Here is a 22,348-nt window from a genome sequence, read left to right as displayed (position 1 = left end):
AAAAAAAGCAAAACAAACAAACACAAAAAAATGAGTCAGACAAGAGCATGGGGAACAAGGATTATGATAAAAAAAGTATCAAAGTATCTGCTGAGTTAGCCATACTATCAGTAACAATGTATAATACCTGGATAACTGCAGAAAAACTTAGGGCTACATATTCATGTGAAAAAACATTAAAAATAACAATTGTTAGAGCCTGTAGAGTATAACTCACCATTAGTGATACTTGTGAAAACGTAAGGCTGATCTTTTAAGACAGCATTTCTGCATCATGGCTTGCCTGCAGAACTACAGGGCAATGTTTAACAACCATCCTTCGGCCCTCAATAATTTTTAACTCGTATCTCTCCATCCTGCGAGAGAGTCGGTGCTGCTGCGCGGTTGTGCGGCGGTGCCACAATTTGCACGCAACGCGTTTTCCTTTTTTTTATTCTTTATTTTGTTTGGTGGGGGGGCAATAAGACCGTCCCCTTCTTTTCGGTGAAAATGGGCCACTACAAGGGAAGCGCCCCAGTCCCGCAGCGGGCTGCATTGAAAGTCTCGCCCTGTGAGGGCAAAGGACTTTTTTTTTTTCTTTTTTTTTTTTCCTCTTTTCCTTTCTTCCCCCTCCCTCCCCTTTTTCCCCTTCCCGCTCCCCCCCCAACCCCCACCGGTGGGTGCAGGGCTGGGGGGAGCGGGGCTGCCATTGTCCCCGGGGGCGGGCAGCGGGACAGCCCCGCGGCCCGGGGGGACATCGGCCGGGGGTGGCGGCGCCTCGGTGCCACCCAGCCCGGCTCGGCTCGGCTCAGCTCGGCCCAGCCTCCCCCAGCGCGGGGCCCGGCCGCTGCCGCCGTGCCCGGGGGCAGGGGGGCGGAGTGCCTTGTGCCTCCCCCCGCCTCCTCCCCGTCCAGCCCTCCTCTGGGTAGAAGGGGAGGAGGAGGAGGAGGAGGAGGGCGAGTGGTGGGAGGGTCTCTGCATTGAAATAAACAAGCAGGCAGTTATTAAAACGGGAACATGGCGGCCGCAGCCCCAGCTTCAGCTTCGGCTTACAAAGCGAAGGTCAGCGCCGCTGGCGGCCGCGGGGGACGCCGCTGACCCCGGTACCGGCTCCCGCACGCCCCCCTCGGCCCCGGCTCGTCGGGGGGGGATGTGCCCCGGGCCCCCCCACGCCTCCCCGACGGGCACCGGGGGCCGCCCGGGGCCGCGGAGGGGCGGCGTTGGCGGGCGGCTTCCCCCGCGCTGACGCCGGCCGAGGGGAGCGGGGGGGCTACGGGGGGAACCGGGCGGGGGTCGCGGCCCCCTCGGCGGGGAGGTGAAGGGGAAGCGGGGCCGCGGGGCCGCCCCTCGCGGGGGCATCGTGCGCGCACACCCCCCTTTTCTTTAGGGGGGTACTGCCCCGGGACGCCCCCCCCGTTGTTGGGGGCGGGGGGGTGTATGCAACGCACCCTGCCGCCGCCGGGCCGGGGGGGCCGCTTTGCTGCGGCCAGGCCGGCCGGAGGTGGGGAGCCGCCTCCCCGCAGCTGCCGGGGGGAGAAAGTGGGGGGAAGGCAGGGGGCGCCGCGGGGGGGCGCGGGCATCCGCCGGGGGAGAGCATGGGGCAGAGCGGGGCGAGGGGGGGGGATTTCAGAGGGGTGTTTAGGATCCCCCCCCCTCGCACGGGAAACTTGCAGGGAGGGTCTCTCCCTTCCTCCCCGCTGACAAAAGGGCTGATTTGGGGAGCAGGGCGGTGTTCGCCCCCTCCCCTTCCCCCGGCTGACAACGGCTCGGGGCCGAGCCGGCCGCCCCCTTCCCTTTTCCCTTCCCATCCCGGCTCGGCTCCTCCAGGTGCCCTCTGCCCTTCCCGGTGGGCCGGGGAGCGCGGGGGGGAAGGAGGGGGCAAAGCGGGCAACTTCTGCGAACTTTCTGCGCGGGGGTTGCGCCTGCGTGTGCGCGCAGCGCCGGGCCGGGGCCGAGCCGAGCCGCGGAGGCTCCGCGTTCGCGCAGCCCCGGGGCGGCCGCCGCCGCCTCCCGGGAGGGGTGGGTGGGGTGGGGGCCCGGCCGCCGCAGTGCCGTGTGCCTGCGTGTGTGCGCGGGGCGGGGAGGACGAGGAGGAGGAGGAGGAGGGATGGCAGCCGGCTGGGCGCGGGGTCCCTGTGCGGGCGGGGCGGGCGGCGCCGCGCTCACCGCGGGGCTGCAAGGACGGGGGCGCCGCAGCGGTGGTGGCAGCGCCGGGAGCGGGGCCCCACGCTTTTGGGGCGAGGGGGGAGAGGTGCCCCAAGCCCTCCTCCCTCCGCGCAGCGCGGGGGCGCTGCGGGCCCCCCGCTGCCGCCGCTCTCCTCGGGGGCCGCCGGGCGCGGAGTAGCCGCGGAGTAACCGCGGTGTAACCAGAGCCGCGGGGTCCGAGCTGGTCTCACCCTCGCTACTTGTGCCTGAAGTGTGTGCGTGTGTGTGTGCGTGCAACCCGCTGCCTGAATGCACTTGTAATTTAGCCAGCAAGCAGCCTCCTTGTGAAAGGAGGCCGGCTTGCTTGTTGGGCTATTGCTGGGTTTTCTTCTTATGCTTTTATTTTATTTCGGGGTAGTCGGTTCGGTTATAAAGCCTATTCACCTGCTTCCTGCAATATTTTATGCTGTTTGAGAATAGTTTGAGCTCAGCGTTTTGTGTCTGGCTATGACAGTTACAGCAAAGCTCTATTGCCACTGTAAATAAGTAGGCAGTTTAAGGCTGCCAGTCTTTTAACTTAAAGCTTTTTTGTTGTTGTTGTTCTTACTTCGCTGCCATTGTGGCTGACGGCAGTCATTTGTTTTCATCCCTTTGGGTTTTTACTGCTGAAGTATAAAATCAACTCTGGCTGGTTAATTTCCTCGCTCCTTACAACCTGATAGCAGCATTGGGCCACCTGGTGGGCTACCTCTCCTGGGGGATCCCTCCGAGAGGCTGCCTGGGCAGGGGGAGCTGCTGATCCGCTGTGCTGGGCGCTCGCAGAGGAATGGCAGCATTGGGTGCCCTCAAGAACCTCACACTGAAGCTGTTATTCCCCAAAGCGAGGTTCTTGTTTGCTTATGAACAGTGCAAGACCCCTGTGAATGAAAATTGGCTGTTTTACAACAGATTGTGTAGGTACTGCACCTCCTCCTACGTAGTTTTCAGAACATTTGCTTGTTTACGTCAGCAGTGGTGTCATAAATAGGGTACATGAGGCTCGTGCAAATTTGCACATACATGTGTTTGCGGTCATACGTGGACACCCATGCATTTGTGTTCCGTACTTTTGACACTTCTAATATAGCCCTCAAGTAGCTGTATTACACAGGAACACAGAAGTTGGTTCCACTGTGTCCCAGGAGATAAAAGATGTAAATTTGTCCCCCTGCTCTCCCTAGGTTATTCCCTAAGTTTACAAAAAGTGCTGAGATGAGCTTAATGTCTACGTCCAGTTTTGTGATACAGAGGCTTGAGCAAAATAGCCATGTAATCAACCTTCAGAAATATTTGGAACAGCTTTAAAAAGAATGGTTGATCTTAAATGTCATACAAATATTTGAAGAATCATGTAATTTTTACTATGTTTGTATCTCATTTTGGTGAGCATTGTGCAATAAATGCCTGACAAAGGTGGTGTAATCATGTCATTTTTTTCAGCCAGCAGCTTCTTTCATTTCACATAAAAGCTGAAGGTTTCTCAACTTTATATTTTCTCAAGCTTGTGGTCTTTACTAACAAAAGGATCTATGATACTATGATACACTGATACTTCATGAGTATCTGCAGTTTCTGAAGATGCTTTTTTGCAAAATGTGTGGCTCTTCTTGTGTTCCTCTTTGTGTGTCCTGGTGGTGTCAGTGCTATATTCGGAACTTAAGACATTTGAGGAAGGAATACATTATTCCTATCAAGAATGATATTGTTGGAATAAGGCAGTTCAGTTTTAAGTTCTTAAACTGTAGCTACATCGTTTGAGAGTGATAATGTTCAAAGATTGTTCCCCGTGGACAAAAATGGAAAAATATTAGGGATTTGTTCACGTAGGAAGTAGAGTATTGTATTAAACTGAAGCCATGAAGTCAAGATTAATTACTTAAGAATATTTGTATTTTTTTAAACCTTTAGGATGCAGCTTGCTCACTGTAAGTCTGCAAGACTGTCATGAGAATGAAAGTGTTGATGTTCAACCCTTCCCTCCATCGCTGAAAGAGAGTAAGGGCTAGTCCATCAGCAGGGAGCACAGGTTTTTCAGCAGGAATAACAAAGTCATTGGGAAAGACAGCTGCTACTACAATGCCCGCCGTCTTCTGGTCTTTCCCTTTGTTGCTGATGTCACTGTCTTATTGGCAAAATCTGGGGCTCAACATTGAGCCTGAGTTTTGGTAGCACCTGAAATGGGAATTGTGGAAATTGCAGAGGTTTGTGAGACTTAAAGCCTTGAGGATGCTGTCAGCTCATTGAAGAGAAAAATCTGAGTGTGAGACTGATGCCAAATTCAAGTATAAATGTAACTCTCTTTGTCTGCTCAGTACTAATAGATTGTGCGCTGAAGAAAGGCAATACTGAGCTAATGCTGTTGCTGCCACATTCATTTTTTGTATGTTTGCTGTGCTTAGCCTCTCTAAACAATGCAATTTGTATTCAAGTACATATAAAGTATTTAGCAAATTCCACGCGTTTTCTTTAGAATTCTTACCTACATTAAAATGTTCGGTATTCTTTTATTTCTGTGTTTGGCTTCTGGCTTCTGAGACCAAAGGTGAGATGTGTTGTTACGTGGTATATACCCTTGTGTGTGACTTAGCATTTTAAACTAAGGACAGAGTAATGTTGATATTTACTTTGTAGAAGGTTTATTACAGCATCCATTCATGCACTCGTTTTCTACTATTAGCTAATTTAGTTACAGATGGCTACTCTGGCAGGATCCCTTATTTTTATTTTTAAATAAGGTGAAGTTCAGTGCACTACTTTATTTGTGTTAGTTGTTAAAACATTCTCATGCTCCTGGTGGCAGATAAAGACAAATCTGTCAATGTAATGCTGAGAGCAAGGGAGGCGGAGAGGGAGAAACAGGGAGGGACTGGGGGGGGTGGGAAACCCTCCTGAGCATATGGAGACATCCAGAAAAAGATGTGCATCGTCAGCTGTGATTCCATTGTGTGCTTGCAGACAGGAGCTGAGGCTTTTCTTCTCCTGGGAATTTAAATCTTACCGAAGTATTCTTTGACTTTTACCCATCAGGGTAATCGAGCTTAGATAATGTACACTTCACATATTTATTATAGATAGCATTTTGATGATATTTTTAAGATTTCAGGGAAAACATAAAACACAAGGAATCCTGCTCTGTGTTGGAGTTGCGGTTTGAACAGGCGTGCATGTAGGTGAAATGGTAACTTTGAGTAGTAAGAATAATTTGTAATGTTACATCAGTGGTTACATATTGCTAAAGCAGCTTACCAGTTCTGAGGCTAGTAGTTTGTCAGCAGTATTTGCATTATGCAAACATTCCCTATTTTTAATGATTCAGTAGCTTAGCCTCTTCAAAATATACCAAGTAGAAAGGGGACATGGAAAATGACAGCTTGTATAGTTTAACCAAGTTAGGGTGCAGCATTAAAAAAAAAAAAAAAATCCAAGCTAAAACAAACAAAAAACAACACCACAAATCATCGTGGTGTATTTTTAAATAAGGGCTTAAGCAAACAAACAAAAAATCCAAAACAAAACAATTTTGTCAGTGTAGTGATGTGAGCATTCAGAAATAGTATTAACATTAATTTACATAATGAAAAAAAAACTGAGTGGAAGAAATTCATTTTCTTCTGCTCAGTCCTACATTTACTTATTACCTAGAACAGTGTTTCCTCTCCTGAGCATTTAGAATACTTCTGCTGCTTTATAAAATTACTTTGGGTTGATGAATAGCTCAGAAAATACGTCTTGAATGTGGTGGATTCACTGCATTACATTTTGTTAATATTTATGATTTTTCAATCTTGCTCTATGGAAATAAGATGTTATTCAAGTTAAGTGTAATAGAAATTTTACTTAGTTATATGGAAATAATACAGGCACAATTCCTATGGAAAGTGCATGGTCACTGGGGTGCTTGGCTTTTTGAAGTTTGAAATTAGTTCATTAATTTAAATGTCTAAAGCTATACAACAACACATTAACAATACACACTTTTTTTTCTTCTGCAGCTGCATCATTATACCATTCCTAGCCTTGCATTTCCTTAAATGGCTTCCATAACAATCTCCTATTAATACAGTTACTGGCATATATTATTCTTTCTTTGCTCTCATTTTCACAGCTATAACTGATAGTAAATCTCACTCTTTCTGTGAGTGCACTGAGATTAGATTTTTCAGGAGCCTTTTTGTAACATGCCTTTGCTTTTTACAGGTAACATGCAGTGCCCTCTCTGCAAGTCCTTATTACATTTTTTTTTTCTTTTCTTTTTTTTAACTTGAAGTTACTTCTTGGTTAGAAAGGATAACGTAATGTGGACTATTTTAGCAAAAAATATATGGAAACCATTAGTGTATTAATGAAAGGGCAGGGAGTATAGGCGACAAATTAAAGGTATCTACTGAAAATGTTGATTTATCCATAAATCTCAGGTAGTACCGGTCACATGAGCTTCTATGGGGGGGGATCCTTGGATATAGTGAGATCATATATTTGATGTAGTGATGACTGAGTGTTGCTATTTCGATGCTTTTTTAGTGAGCTATGTAAGACATATTGTTGCTCTTTGGTAGGATTTATAGTGGGCATATCACAATTGGCTGCTTTATTGGCTGCCTCAGTGGAAAAGTCTGGGATTGAAGAATGGGGATGGAAAGTGAAATAACATTTTACTTGTTAGGTCAGAATTATTATGGAATCTTATTCTGTCCATGTGGTAATTCATCTGTGTGTGAACAGATTTAGTTTTTCATTGCTGTCAGTATTGATCTCTAATGAGCCTTACAAATGGATTTTGAAGAAAATTACTCCAATTAAAAACAATGTAGTTTGTCACTTATTTGTACCTCACAGATTATGTAGGAAGTACTAAATTGCATTTAAAAAGAAAACTTTATGAGGAAGGAGGAAGTTCTGCCTATGAATAAATTTGATAGTATATACTGACACTTTTATTACTGGTAGTTTATGAACTTACATATTCATCACATACCTGTGTGACAGAATCAAATTAAAAAATAAAGTCAAGGTCATATGCTTTTCATACCTGTACAAGTGAGAGTTCAGACATCACCTGGTTTACAGTTCAGATTACTTTCCTTCACAGTTCTTCCACCCTGTTTTGAGTTTGCCAGGTAGCTCTTCATTTTCTATCCTTTACTGTTTCTAAAGTAATGTCAGGGCTTGCAGACCAACCACTGAGGTTATTCCCAGAAATAAATGCAATTATCTTCAACTAATTTAACTTGCTGCCCATATACAAATTTGTACCTTGGTCTTGAGAAATATGGGTGATGTCCTCTTCCTTTCCTATCAATTTCTTAGAACAGTTTCATAGAGTAGGAAGATTGTGAGCTTATACAGGTGAATACATTATTTACTTTATCTAATTTCAATTTCAAGGAGAATACTTCTTCGAGTCAAGTCTGCGTTTTATTATTATTTTTTAAATCAGTATTTACAACCAGGATTATGTGGTTTCGTTTTAGTAGGACTAGGATACTTGTTGCCTTTATTATATTCTTTTTTTATTATTTTTGTAAGTCAACCAGTTGATACTTTACTGGCTCTAAAATGCAGCTCTAATAACAGTTTAAAGCTTTATTTTTTTTAAGGATCACATCTTTGATACAAAGATACAGCGCTTCTAGTGAGGCCTCTAAATGTTTTCTTGCTACGGTTTTGCATGAAATTAGCATTAACTGACAATGACGTCACTTTAAAGACCATTTCTTAGCATAGAAATTAGGGAATCTGAAGACTATGTATGTGATCAAAAAATATATTCACTTGGCTTGTGCATTAAATAAAGGTCTATTCTACATATGTCTGAAAGTGGTTGTCTTGCGCTCCCTTCTTCTTAGCTAAACTATAGTTTGTAGTGTTGATATTTTGTTCTCTTCACAACTTAGAGTCTTTATGGGGCAAGGAGGTAACACATCTTACACTGCTGCAGGTAGCTGGAATACAGGTGTCCATTTGCACTGTAAAAGAAATTATTGTGAATGAATGGAAAATAAATATGTGAAATGGCTTGAAGTCAGGATGTTATTTTGGGCCTTATCAGTAGCACTTAGTTATTATGTTTGCCTTTTAAAAGTTTTCTTTTACTCTCCAGTCTGGAAGATTGAATGGTGGTGTTGGAAAGCTACAAGTGTGAAGAATAGTAACTACGATATATTCCACTTTTATATCATAGCTAATGCTTATAATTTGAACACTTCTTAGGGCAGAGGCTCTTACATCACGTAGGCCTTTGTCTGAGGCCTATATACAGGCCTTTGAGCACCACCATTAAAAGTATATTACTGTGAAAGCTGGCTTTATGCAAGGGTGGTTTCTCTTCAGTTTTCAGGGGCATCCCAAGAACCTTCTGATTCTTGTGGGTATGATTTGCTTGGGAATAGGTACTAGCAGTGCCTTGTTCCGTAGTATTGCTTTCCCTTTGTACTTCAGAAAGGGCTTGAGAAAGGAAAGCAAGGACTAATAGGTAACTTCAGTGTGCAATGTTCATCGGTTTTCCTCACTGATAATCTAGTTTAATTAGAAGCATAAATCTGGAATATACCATGTGTTTGGGTACATCAAGCTATCACTGGTTTATGTACAATTTAAGACTTTAAAAAGAAACATTTTGTTAATAGCATTTTGAAGATAGTATTTAACCTATGAAACTGTCATATATTGGTTTTCAGACAGCTCTGTTGTTATTATTTAAAATGTTATACAAATAGAAAAAAATGTCAATGACAAGTTTTGCTGACTTTTCATCGTTGTGGCACTGTGCCCAGTGAGCTGTAGAGGAGTCATTGGGAATCATGTTACTCATCTGCAGACTCTGAGCAGTGATATTGGAAGGCCACATAGATCAGGAAGTGAGGACCCCAAAATAAATTAGCAGGAGGAAAACACAAGCCATGCTTCTTGTTGAGAGACAAGATGGTACTTGAGTAGTGCCCATCCTCCTTTGCTGATGGGCAGCAGCTGAAAAGATTGGCATGAGGAGGAGGATTCAGCCCTTCTAGAGTTGGGAGATGAATGGAAAACAGTTCTGTCTACACGGACACTCTTGTCATTATTGCAATCCTATGGCAAAGGGCTGGAGCTGGGGCTGAAGCCCTTGCTCTCTGCCTTTGGCATGAAGGGCACCCAGTGGCTATGCCTCATCATCTGCTTGGGCAGTGGCTTCTCCTTACTGGATCCTTCTGAACTGCAGGTGTCTGGCAGAAATTGTAATTCCTGATAAAATGCCAAATGATCTGGTGTTTTACTTAAAATTTTACCTCAAGACATGACTGTGTTTTGCATGAATGAGGGCAAACTCCAAAACCAAAATAAAAATTAATTAAAAAAAAAAAAAGTGGTTTGTAGACCTTGTGTAATACTTAGGCATTCCTGAGACAGTAATGTTTTCAGATCTTCTGTGTATGTATTTTATACAAAAATATTTCATTTCTTAGTGGGTCCTCTGAATAACCTGTTACTGTAGTGATGTCCTGTCTGAACTAGAAAAATTTCAGCAGACTTTATTTGAAGTTTTTTTGTGAGATGGTAATATTGACAGAAATCATATAGTTGTCTAGAAATCCCACTTTTCTTGAGACATAATTAGTACTTTGGTTGTTGATGACTCGTAGCTTATCTTCCATTTTCTTTACATTCTGCCCTTTTGTTGGTCAGAAAGAGAAGTTAGAAAACTTTTTTGTAGATTGCTTGGATTCATTTGACATAAAGTACTTTCTGGCTTATAAACAGGAGTCCAGGTATAATATTTTTGTGGACAGTATCATGTTAATATTACCCACCTGCTCCTCTTTCCTGAAGAAATGTACATTGCTTTGTGATGCTTGTCTTCCGCTCTTCTGGCATTTTAAATTCTGTACTAAGGAAAAGATATTTTTTGTTGATTGGTTTCAGTTGTTTTTTAATTTGTCCGCTGATCTCATCATTCAAGTCAGAGGTCTTGTAAGTGGAGATTCGGAGAAGAAACATGCAATACATACAATTTGAAATAATGTTTGAAAGGCATTTTATAAAAACACCAGTTTCTCCTTTTTAGAGATTTGAAACTCATATGTTACAAAGTCAGCCAGCCAAGCAGTCAACCAAAAAAGGAACCAAGCACTTTTGCAGAGAGTTCCCACAGATTCTTTTGTGAAAACAAGGACTACATACCATGTAAATTAATTTAAACATCTTAGTTGCTATCACTGCAAATTTGCAGGAGGTAGCAGGTAAAGAGGAAGCTCTGTGCCTGGAGTGATTGTGCAACTAGAAGGAGATTGTTATGTCTGGAAAAAGAGATAATGTTCTGCAACATGCATAATGTTTCCCTCGTGATGTTATGCTTAAAAGTGAGATGTGCTAACCATTGTATTTTCATTTTTCTTTGCCTGTTTAAAAAAAAACTGATCTCTTTCTCATAATTTTGTTCACAGCATATCTGAGATGCATCTGAGTATTGGGGTCCCTCACACACACAGCCTCTAGAACTCCCTGCCTGCCTTGCTGAGTCTTGGTGAGTTCTCCGTCATGTTTAATTAGACTGCCTTACAGTTTTACCTCCTTTGCTGAGGAATTTGATGTGAGACATCTTAAAGTGATTGTGTGGATACAGCGTTACTTAAAACCCTGGTTTTAAGTAATGTGTGATATTACAGTCAGAGGAAATATGAACATTTTAGAGACTTTAGATGCTTGAACTGGTTATGAAAGCAGGGAGCTTGGTTTAGCTCCAGGACCAGGAATGGGACTGTGCTCTGAAGGCTGAAGGGGATAAATATGTGATGCTCCTGCATGTGAAGTTTGTTTGATACTTCATTCTTTAACTAAGGAACTGGTGTTTTTTCCAATGTGCTGATTATGGTCTGTCTTTTTGTGAAGGCTGAGTATAAAGTAATACAAGCTTTTCCATCCAACTATCTGCACTAATAAATTACTTAAATTGAGGGCTGAAATAGGTATAATGACACTGATGACTTAAACTGCTTGTTGCTCAAGAATTACTGTCTGATGGCTCCATCAGGCAATGCTGTGCCTGTTTAACTCTGCTCGCAAGAAGGGATAATACCACTGAGAATTAGAAAACAGGACCCCTGTGGATTGTTTAAATGCAGACTAATAATAGTTTGGTAGTGCAGTGAAAGAAAGTAGAATATAAATGCTGTGTTTTTATTTTAGGTATGTTTAATATATCAATATACTCACTTGGTATAAATCTTTTACAAATACGCATTTGAGATTTTATGTGAGAACCTTTTCAGGGTACTCATGAATAAATGTTGTCTTTTAACACATAGAGTGACTTATTAAGGTCAGAAATATGTATTTTTGAGGCTTGCACACTAAATATAGAGGTGGGGAATGAGCAACCTAAGAAGGGTTTGGTTTTTTTGGGGCATAGCTCTTTATACAATGCCAGCCATTTATGGGTAAAATTATGTATGTCTACATCAAGTATCATTTCCTCTTTTGTTAATTACATTGAGTTTTTTTTTTTTTTCAAAGTAACAATGCTTTTCTTTAAACTGAAATGAGATTTAAGAAGCTTTTCAGTGCTTCTGTTTTTCTGCCTTTTTCCTTGGCTGTTCTAATAATAAGAATTTGCAGTTCATTGTGTTCAATAGACTTCATAATACTGGTTGAATAGTTTGTTTATATATTAACTTGAAAATGTTGTGTCATGTGGATGTTATTTATTACTTAGTTACACTTATTGCTTACACTATATTATTTACACTACTTACTTGAGATGCATAATGATCATAATGTGTACATGCAGGTTTTCTCAATAATAAGCTATTTTTGTGATCATTTAAATTAATTTCTTAAAAAGAAGAAAGTAAGAATCTCAAAATATGTTGATTTTTTTTTGAATAAAAGACTCAGAATGAGTTAGGTATGAATAATGAAGAAAGAAAAATGTCACTGCCAAAATTCCCCATAGAGAACATGAAATTTTGTTGTCAAATTGATAGCATGTTTGTTTTCATTTCAGTTGTCTTGATTGCAATTTTCTATCAAACAGAGAATGCGTTAAGACTGAAAAAAGTAAATATTCAAATAAAAACAATTTGCATATAATTGCCTTTTTTCCTAATTAGTTCATGTGAGTGGGGAAAAAAAAACTTTCTTTTGCTTAGTGCTGCTAAGTTCTGCACCAAAATTCCAAATTCGTTTAGTTGATACAGTGACAGAAAATAATATGGTACCTTTGCAGATACTAAATAAAATATAGTTGCTGTTTATGAAAACTCAAAGCTTTTAATATTGAAGTCTGTGGTTATAACAGTGAGGAAGAAAATAGTATTAAAAAAAAAAAAAAGTTCCATGAAAGGATTTGAAGCCAAGGATGAACCTGGAAATAGAGAGGCAGCTCTCCAAAAATAATATCCTAATGTTCTAAAATGGATAGTTACCCACGTGTTCACGTGATAGCTAAGGGAAAGGGAATTGCATAAGATCTGGAATAGTTCCAAACTTTGGTTCCTTTGAATCCTCGGAATTGTTAACATTGACTTCTGAATTCCTGGGATTCCAGTCCTATTTTTTGTTTTATTCTGAGTTTCACATTCTCTGGTGCAATATCAGAGAGAAATTATATTAATTTATATTAACTATTAATGTCTGAACTTAGAAAATGTTTACAAGTATCTTAAGTGTGGGAGACAGAGGGATTTGGCCAACCTCTTTTCAGTGGTTTGTGGGGAAAGGACAACGGGCAATGGCCAAAAAATGGATCACGGGAAGTTCCGCACCAACTGTGAAAACTTCTTCACAGTGACGGAGCACTGGAACAGGTTGCCTAGGGAGGTTGTGGGTTCTCCTTCTCTGGAGATATTCAAGGCCTGTCTGGATGTCTACCTGGGCAGCCTGCTCTAGGGAACCTCCTGCTTTGGCAGGAGGGTTGGACTCGATCTCTTGAGGTCCCTTCCAACTCCTACAACTCTGATTCTATGAAAAGATATACCAGCTGGAATCTCTTAAGAAATTCTGTCCTCAGCTTTTCATATGAGCTGCCTGTGGAATAAATGTCGTGTTTGACTGTGTGTTGTGGGACTGTAACACAATTGTGTGCATTCAGCCTCTCTGCCACTCCAGTAAACTTTGCAGCAAGTGAAACTACTGTTTAATACTGGATGGATATATTTTGAATATAATGTAGTGCATAAGAGTTTGAGTCCTGGACTCGTTAAATGGCTTTAGTGTATATATACATAAGCATATAGAAATAATGTAAATGCTAGAATTTGTGACTACACCCTTGGAAATCTGGTGGTTAGGGTGATACAAGGTAGCTGCTGTGCCTTACCAGAAGGGTGTGCAGTTAGAGACTGTCAGACTTAAGTTTTTAAAGAAACCACCCAGATAAAAATACTAGTCTTATTTCCTAATTTAAAGGTTTTCAGTCAGAAAATATCATGTCTCTTTCTCCTTTTCTTTCTGCTTGAAATGGTTTCTTTTGCAGTGAATGCTTCTCAGTGACAAAAAGGAAAAAGAATGCAGAGTAGAGGAATCTCACTTTTCTGTCACTCTTGATGAGAGTCTGTTTCAATCCAACTTTGTAGTGATTTCGTTGACGTTTGTGTTGTAGTTAGTGTCAAGTGTGATGCATAGAAAATATTTGTCTGTTTGTTTTGAGTTGTACTCCTTGTTGCTCACAGCAGTCATAGATGAAATTCTGACAGATGTCCCACTTTTGTCTGTGTCCTCCTAATATGCCTGTGTGTAAAGGGAGTGCTGTCAGAAAACAGTGTAAGACTTAAAATAAAAGTACCTTATGTTGAAGCAAGTTTTAAGAGCGTTCACTGTTAGTTTGAAGATGCATGTGAGGAAAGATTATAGTAGGTTCCACGTATGAAATATAAGTAGAAGTATGAGAGAGATCACTTCTATCAAAATGCAAAACTGTGCTGGGATGGAGCCCACCAAGAGCTCAGGAGTGAGTTCATAACACCTTAACTCCTATAGGGTCTGTATTTCTGAAATACTTGAAGTAAAATAGAGTTATTGATCACAGGAATGGATGACTTTTTTCTGACTTAGGCCTTCTCATTTGAAGAGTAATCTATGAGGCAGTTTTAACCTAGTTTGAATTGGTTTGTGCTAAATAGAGAGAATGTGGTCACATTGCTTAGACCTCAAAACTGAGGAGTTCTGTTTTTGCGTGAAATATGATCAGATTTCTGTTTTCAGTCACTCCTGTTCAGTAGCAACAGTTAACATGAATTGACTGTAAAAATGCCTGTAAAAGTAGATGCTTGATTATAGTGAATTTAATGCAGTCAGGGTTAAAATGATACTGCTAATCTGTGAGCAAACTTTGTGTGGGCGGTACAGTGAGAATGTTCCTCAGACATACAGAAATGAGCATCTATTAAGATTTATTAAATTGACCCATATATTTTTTTTTTTAATTCCTTACTGGAATTACGAATGGGAGATCATGGAAATCCTTGGTTTTTATTGTGTGGGAGAGCTGAAATTCACACAAATATACTATATTGCATTTCCTTTAAAATTAGTGAAAACAGAGTTATAGAGAAATCTCATCATCCTTGCAACTAGCAGATCTAGATTGCTTAATAATGAAAGCACGTTAAAAGTACTTTAGTAGTTTTGAGGCCACGACATTCAAATTCATTTTAAGTCTGAAGTAAACTATCCTTAAATATGTAAAACTCATTAATTACTGTGAATGGACTTAAATGGAGTGCTCTGTCAATGAACGTCTTACTGAACTGATAGAGCTAAACTTCATATATCAAGGACTGTTGAAAACACTATCATTCAATTGATTGAAATTTGCCTTTTCTTGATATATCCAGGAAGGTTATTTCTAACATTTCAGTTTCAGTGAGATATATAAAAAATATTTAGGAAATGAGATTGCTAACTTGATTTTATTCACTTCTTAAATATTGGTTTTGACTTAGTAATGGGCTTTGGTAAAATTTTTTCATTTCTTACCTTGATAGGAACGTTTTTATGTGGGCAAAGGTATAGTATATATGCATTTGCAGAAGGAATAGCTGTCATTATTGTCTGTGGAAAATCAATATATATTTTAAATATAGATTGATGACATTGTACCACTGGTGTTGGAGCCTGGGAATTCTAAAGGGGTCAAGAACAGGACAACTGAGCACTTGCATCATCAAAGAAGATGAGATGCATTTACTCGGGCAAATTTTCCTCTGGGCCTGCCTTTAGCCCCTGAATTGGGAAGAGTGAAATATTTACCCAGCTCAGCTCTTGACAGCAAATAGTATTAATTAAATACAGGGCTTGAAAATGACACTGGTATTTCAGATTAAGGCCAGTAGATTTTGCCTTGGCTTTCTGGAAATTGAATTCCAGTAGTCTGTTTATTTGACAGCATTATAGTACAATAATTTGAGGTTCATGGATATTTCTGTACATTAAAGTGGGTGAATTTTTATCATGTCACGATGCAGGGATGTTAAATTCTGAAGACTTATGTGATGAGAATAGTAAGCAAATTTGCAGCTGGTTAATATAAAGTGTGGCACAGTGTTTCTATCTGATTAATTTACCTTTATATTAACTGGATTGGCAAGAAATTGTAATTTTTAAACAAATTTTAAATAAACTTTGGATGTTGAAAAATTCAGTCTCAGATAAGTTACAGATTTTAAGTTTAATAATATTAAGTTGGTTTAGAAATATCTCTTAAACTATGCATAGCTTGACAAAACACCTGATCTTAATCTGGAAAGAGAAAAGGTTTTTGAATATTTTTCTCCTTCAGAAAGGACAGCCATTTGTGGTTACCTGGTTACATAGAGATCAGATTTTAGTATATGTGTCTAGTAACTTATGATCCGGATTCTTCCTCTTTTTCATTATCTGTGCTTTTGTTCCTTCAGTAGTCCCAGTTCAATAAACTAAAATGTTCAGTATACACCAAGCTCCATATCTTTCAAAGTGACAGCAATAGGCAATCTAGGAACATTTAAAATTAGAATTGAGAAGAAAGTTAGTTTTATAGTGGGTATCACAAATCAGTTCATCCTTGAGGGAGACTGCAGTAATGTCATACTGAGTTAAAATGTTTCCATTTGTGTTCTTCCAGTATATTTTTCTTTTGCTTATATTCTGATTACTTTCATGTAAACTTTGAATCATCATCTTTACAAGTAACCCATTGAACTGAAGATCCATTTTTGCTTTGGGTTCCTTTGTCCTTCAATCTCTAGGCACCTATTTCACAATCATAAAAGAGTGAAATGTCTTCATTTTTATTTTTTTGTTCAGGGTGTAAGCTTGACTCTACTGTGTGGTGGCAAAGTTAGTAGTACTTTAAAATGGGATTGAAACATCTCTATTTCTCTGAGGGCAGGTGGCCAACATGTATTTAAATTAATTTTTATGGCCTTCCAGTTTTCAGACTTTTTTTGCTCGGCTTCTCTTGAAAAATCCTGCTTAGCTTTATTTGTATTGCTCAGTACAGCTGAAGAGAGTCATGAGAAAACTTTTCCTGTCAGGAATTGTGGTGTGTAACTTCCTGAATATATCCTACAGTGGAATAAGTTTTGTGTGTCTGATCATACATGAAGTTTCATGCATGACTACCAGTGTTTAAAATAATCCTCGCCCATGACTGTGATTCTGGTCTTCCATTCCATATGAGCCTGCTCTTTTGTTGTTATTTAAGTTCTCAGCTCCTGATCTGCACTGAAATATCTAGGGGATCAATACATGTGAGTCTATTGTATAACACTTATGATTGCCATACTTAGAACATACTTGACACAAATACACAAAAGGGGAGAAAAAATGAACACAATAGGCCATTTTATATGAAACAACCCATGCTATTCTGCTGCTGTCATACACCAAGTGTGCTACCACCACTATTGTACACCACAGGTGATGTGCTACAACCTGCGTTGTCAAATGAATTATGTTCTGTTAATTTTCTGCTTTCATTGATTAGGGTCAGATATGCTATGTGTACAGCATACCTGTATAGTACTAATTTATTTCTGAATATCAGCCTACAATCGCATATATGGTGCTCTGGTCCTGTTTTAGGTATTGTGGGTACTATTTAAAATACAGAAAGAAAATAAATGTAGCAGCTTGATGATGATAAACTTGATTCCAGTAACATCAGTTTACAAACTTGCCTCCTACTTAGTTTTCCTCTTATCTGCTTCTTTAGTCTATTTCTGAGCTGTTTCCTTCTGCCCCCAGCTTCCTGGAGAAGTGTTTTGCATGTCATCTTCTGATACAGCATGGTAACACTTTGGGATAGCCCATGCTCGTTTGCCTGGACAAAGCCCCCAGGCAGCAACGCAGGAGGAGGGATACTGTGGACCAGGAGAGATTGATCCATGTGACACTCTATTAGGAGTTGGAGTGTTTGTGCGTATATTTATTGATCTGTCTATCTGACACAGCCTGTGCTCTGGTTTGAGGGGAGGCGGATAATCCATCTGCTTCCTGAGGCCTGGCCCCGTTCCCCAGGTGCTGCTCCCCTGTCCAGTTGCAGCATGCTGGGCTCTGGCAGGCTGCCTGTGTTTTACAGCTGTGGGAGATTGCTCCTGGTGCAACCCGTGTTATCTGGCGAGGCTGCAGGGCCTGGGGAGCCCTGTCCTGTGCCCTCATGCACACACGGGCACTGACAGGCCCGGGTGCAGGGCTGTACTCATCCTCGGTTGCCAAAGGGGGAGAGGCGGGAGGGCGAACTGCTGCATGCTGCCTTTTTTTGAGCACACAACAAGATGGAGGCAAGATGCTTCTGATTCCCATTTGGGTCTCTGGCCTCCTGGGAGATTGCTCCCCCTCCGGGCTGCTGAATATTTTATTGGGTGGAGCTTTATGTCTCTGCCTCTGAAACAATTTTGCTTTTTACTGTTGCTTAAATATGTTGTTGAAGAACTGGATTTCAGCTGGGAGCATCCTGCCTGCTGTGTGTGCCTTGCAGTAAAGGACAGAAGTTTCTTCACTTTCCCACTTCCATTTATTTAATTTATTTATATGCAACCTCTCAGGTTGTCTTCTCAGGCAAGGTACTGCAAAGGAAGCTAAGGTGTACGTTTACAGATATATTTAGCAATTAAATCCCCTTGTGGTTGCTATTAATGCTTTGGGAGATGGCTTACCCTACTTTGACATGAAGTAAGCTTTCTGAAACAAGGGCATTTTTACTGATGAATTGAGAATTTATGCAACTTGAAACAGTTTAAAATGTGTTTTTTTCTTTCATTTTCCTGTTCAGGGGCTAAAATGAAAAATCCATTTTCATCCATTTTATATCTCTTAGCATTAGAGAAAATGAGAAGTGAAAATGTGAACTGTGTACAGTATGTCTCTCAAAGGTAAAAAATAGACTCTTAAAAATTTAAAAGATTAAGTGATTATTTTGTGTTACGGTTGTAAAGGCCATATTCCATCATGTTACTCAGTGTTGATGTGACTTTGGGACTGTCTGATTTTGTAGCTAAAATTTTCATAGTGATCTGTGTTCTGTTCTGTTACGCTTATGTAAATGATTTCTATTGCAGTTACATGGAAATAGCTGTGAAAGAAAGGTAGCATCCCTTAGCCATAGAATTTCCTCATGGAAGGAGGCACACTTTTTTTTCCCTCCAATCTAAGAAGGGGAAATTAGGGTGATTTACATAAAGATTGAGCCAACTACTAATACATGGGAGATGAAAATGTAAAATCCAATGTTGGGTAAACCATTTTTCTGGTAATTGAAGATTTTTTTCTGAAAAAAAAGGGGCATGAGTTGAGTGTACAGAAAATATGTTTCTCTTTTTTAACTGATTTTTGCTTACTGCTGACAGGGAAGGAAGTCAGTAACAGGGAGTTTATTTTCTTCTATGGACAACATCTTGTGGAGCAGAGGAGAAACAATGAATTAATGCAACATGGCTTTGTGTGAGTGCATACATAGAGCAACACATGTTTTTTTATTAATATTTTAATAATTGAACATTTGTTTGCATGTTTGTTTCTATATTGTAATTTGTACTGATTGTATTACCAGTTTTTCATTCTGTCTTGCTGCTTCGTTCAGGATATCAGGTAATTTTAGCCATCCTTACACCATGCTGGTGATGGGTTCTTTGTGTGAAGCATCTGTTATTCTTTTATCGTGTTGAATAGTGAACTTTTAGTTAACTTTTTTTTATATTTAATTCAAGTCAACTGTCAGCTATGAAAATATTTTTGTACTTTGAACAACTTTTTTGGTTAATCAACAGATGTGGATAAGGTAGCTGGAACCATTTGTAGAATTTGGGGGCTTCATTTCATCCTTAAACAGATTCTGTGATGGAAGTTTTGTGATAGTCATGCCCATGGGAATTATGGTGTATGGGTAACAACAGGAATGGAGTTATTCCCTGAGCACATACTAGAGAGCTGGGAACTTACTCTTCAGTGTCAGGTTGACAAGATGTCCTCTAAAGAAGTCACTTGAGCTTGAGGTGAAGTGTTACCTCTTCACTTTCTTATTGCAAAATGGGCTCAATCCATATGATTTTCTCCATATGCAGAATGTGCAAGTTCATTGATGTTTGTGGCATAAATAAAAATATTTGGTTTTCATTTCCTCATATAAATAGTTTACTATCTACCTGTGTTGTGATCTATTAATGAAGTTGTAAGAACTACTGTTGAAGCAATGGCCTTTTGCTATTTTATTAAACAAAAATCAACTTAAATTGTTCTGAGTTAACAGCATTTTTGTCTGCTTATGTTAGGAGATAAAACTGAATATTGACTTAGTTTTTAATTCTTCCTCTGTGAAACATGAAGCTATCTCTGTGAATGGTGATGATGGAGTTACTCTTTGAAATTCTAATTTAACACTTCAGTAATGGGCCAAGCTTTCTCTGAATCCTCAGTGGGATTATTTGATTTGCTGTCTGGTTAACCTCAAGGAAAATGGGATGTCTTTAAATTATAAGAGGTGCTTGCTATCACCTTATAATGGACCCACATGGGAGAATTGGTTGTTTTAAATTAGGAATGTCACCTGATGACTAAGGAATTATATGAATGGGTCTTATTTTTAAGATCTACCTTGAGGTTGAAAGCTGCAATTTTATTTACTTATTCTTTTTATTTTTTTAGTTATGATCAAATGTATCATTGGAAATTGTTATAATTGAGAGATAAGGGGAAAATATCTTATTTACCTACGAGGGTGATGGGGTTAGGGTTTTAGTGTCTCTTTTGTCTTCAGCATTATTTATGCATGGGCAAGTTTGTCTTTTCAGCTTCTCTTGTTTGCATACATGTTTTATGCCCCCAACAAGAGGAATCGTTGTTTTCCATAACAAAATTGATTATTAAATTCACGTGATGGGAACCAAAGGGAGAAGTTCTGCTTTTTACAAGTAGACAAAGAAACAGCTTGAATATTTTGCAAGTTCATGCATGTAACGTTTAGCCTGCCCAAAGCCTTTAAAATAAACTTTCAAAGAACTGAATTAAATAACTCCTATGTTTTGTTCTGTGTCATATATAAAGGGCAATTTTAGCAGTTAACTAGTAACCTGAATTTTGAGGGTGGGGGTAGGGGGTGGGCAGGATTTCAGTTAATAATGGAATCAATCTGAAATTTTACTTTTTGATCTGTGTTAGATATTCTGTGTATATTGCTGTTATTTTTTTTCAGCTGCCGTTCACCTTTAAAAGACATAAAACATACCTACTTATATTTTAGCAGGTTATATATTTCTCTATCTTACAAATTAAATTGAATTTTTAAACATCTATGCTTGGTGATGTCATAGGGTATAAATTAGTACAATAAAAAGCTGAGTGGAATAAATCATTTTAACTGCACTTAGTATTTCTTCAGGATTATTGAATGGATACAAGCTGTGCAGCATACATTCCATATATTGAGAAATATATATATATATATATATATATATCAGAGGACTTTTTCTGATATGAGGTTTGAAATGAGTCTCATGGACTCAACTCCAGCACTGCTGAGTGCAGCTTCTCCTGCAGAACTTTCCATTGCCATTCTGTCCCAAACTTTGTCCCTTTATTTTACCCGATTTCTGATTTTAGTAACTGTAGCTATACATTACTTTACTTGCATGTTTGCTTTGAAATGCATATTTTAATTTGCCTTATTGTTGCTTCAGATATTCTTCTTTTAAGAACACAAATATATTGGTTCTTGTAAAGTTAATTTTACATCAATTTGTAATAATAGGTTGTGGCATGTCTTTGAAGTTGGCAATAGCTATTGTAATGTAAGTTTTGTAAGATTTTGAGGGGAAACATTGTGTAAAACACAGTAGTCATTTTTTTGTACATGTGTGGGGAGGGAAGTTTTTTAGGATATGAAAGTTTTTTCTGTGCTTTCTAGTAGCTGACAAGGAGATATAAATATAATTAGTTCAATAAGGATCACACTTTTTACAATATTTCCATCAAGGACTTGTTTTCAAATGCAAAGCCACCTTCTTCTGTCTTCTGCATTAAAATGAACATAATGAAGTGTGAGTTGCATCACAAGCAAGCTGGGCCTGGCTCACTAGCTTCTATCTGAAGAATTGCTAGCATGTACGAATTGGGCTGCTTTGCCACTTCAAGCTGGATATCTTTCTGTTGATAGGAGAGGAACTGCAGTTACCCATTTGTTAGTTACTAAAAATAGTGCTGCTGGAGTAAGGAGAGAACAGCAGCAATCCAACCCCCACCCCCATAGAAAACACAACAAACAAAAATACAACTCCAAAACCGTAACACTTTAGCAGGTAAGCACATATAAACACTTGCACAAAGTGCACTATCTCCCCACTGTAAGCAGAGCCAGATCATCTTGAGTCCAGCTTCATGGACAGCCTCTGCAGCATGCCCTGGGGGTCATTAATTTGAGCTGTTTGGAAAGATGCAGGGTGTTTTTGTTTTAAGCTTTTGTGTTTGTTGCGAATGCTTGATTGACTTCTATTCTATTTTTCCTAGAGGGGAAATATAAACATAAGTATCTTTTCTGACTCCAGCTGTAATAGGGGAGTGTGGGAGTTCACACAAACGAGTTCCAGGCAGAAACCTCAAATACACTGTAAACTGGAGCTCTGGAGTATTCTGCAGGGATGCCATGAAATTTAGCGCATCATGGTTGTGAAATAAGGAGAAATCTTCCAATCAGGCCGTGTGTGAAGAAGAGTGATTTTATTATTGGTAGATGAAGCGC

General features: G+C 40.0%; 1 protein-coding gene across 2 annotated transcripts in view; it reads left to right on the top strand.

The window, feature by feature from the left end:
• Positions 1-884: 884 nt before the first annotated feature.
• NCOA2 (nuclear receptor coactivator 2) overlaps positions 885-22,348 on the top strand; it is a 196,991-nt gene continuing 175,527 nt past the window's right edge. Inside the window, exons 1-2 of one of the 2 annotated variants that reach the window (XM_035316110.1) lie at positions 885-1,041; positions 10,584-10,663. The gene's annotated coding sequence lies outside the window, so the exon portion shown is untranslated. Of the gene's footprint in view, positions 1,083-10,583; positions 10,664-22,348 lie in introns of both variants that reach the window. The other variant, XM_035316113.1, reaches the window with a different exon arrangement.

Source organism: Oxyura jamaicensis, chromosome 2 (assembly GCF_011077185.1).
Source record: "Oxyura jamaicensis isolate SHBP4307 breed ruddy duck chromosome 2, BPBGC_Ojam_1.0, whole genome shotgun sequence".
In the NCBI taxonomy this organism is placed as follows: Eukaryota; Metazoa; Chordata; class Aves; order Anseriformes; family Anatidae; genus Oxyura; species Oxyura jamaicensis.
This window is presented reverse-complemented; position numbering and strand designations above follow the sequence as displayed.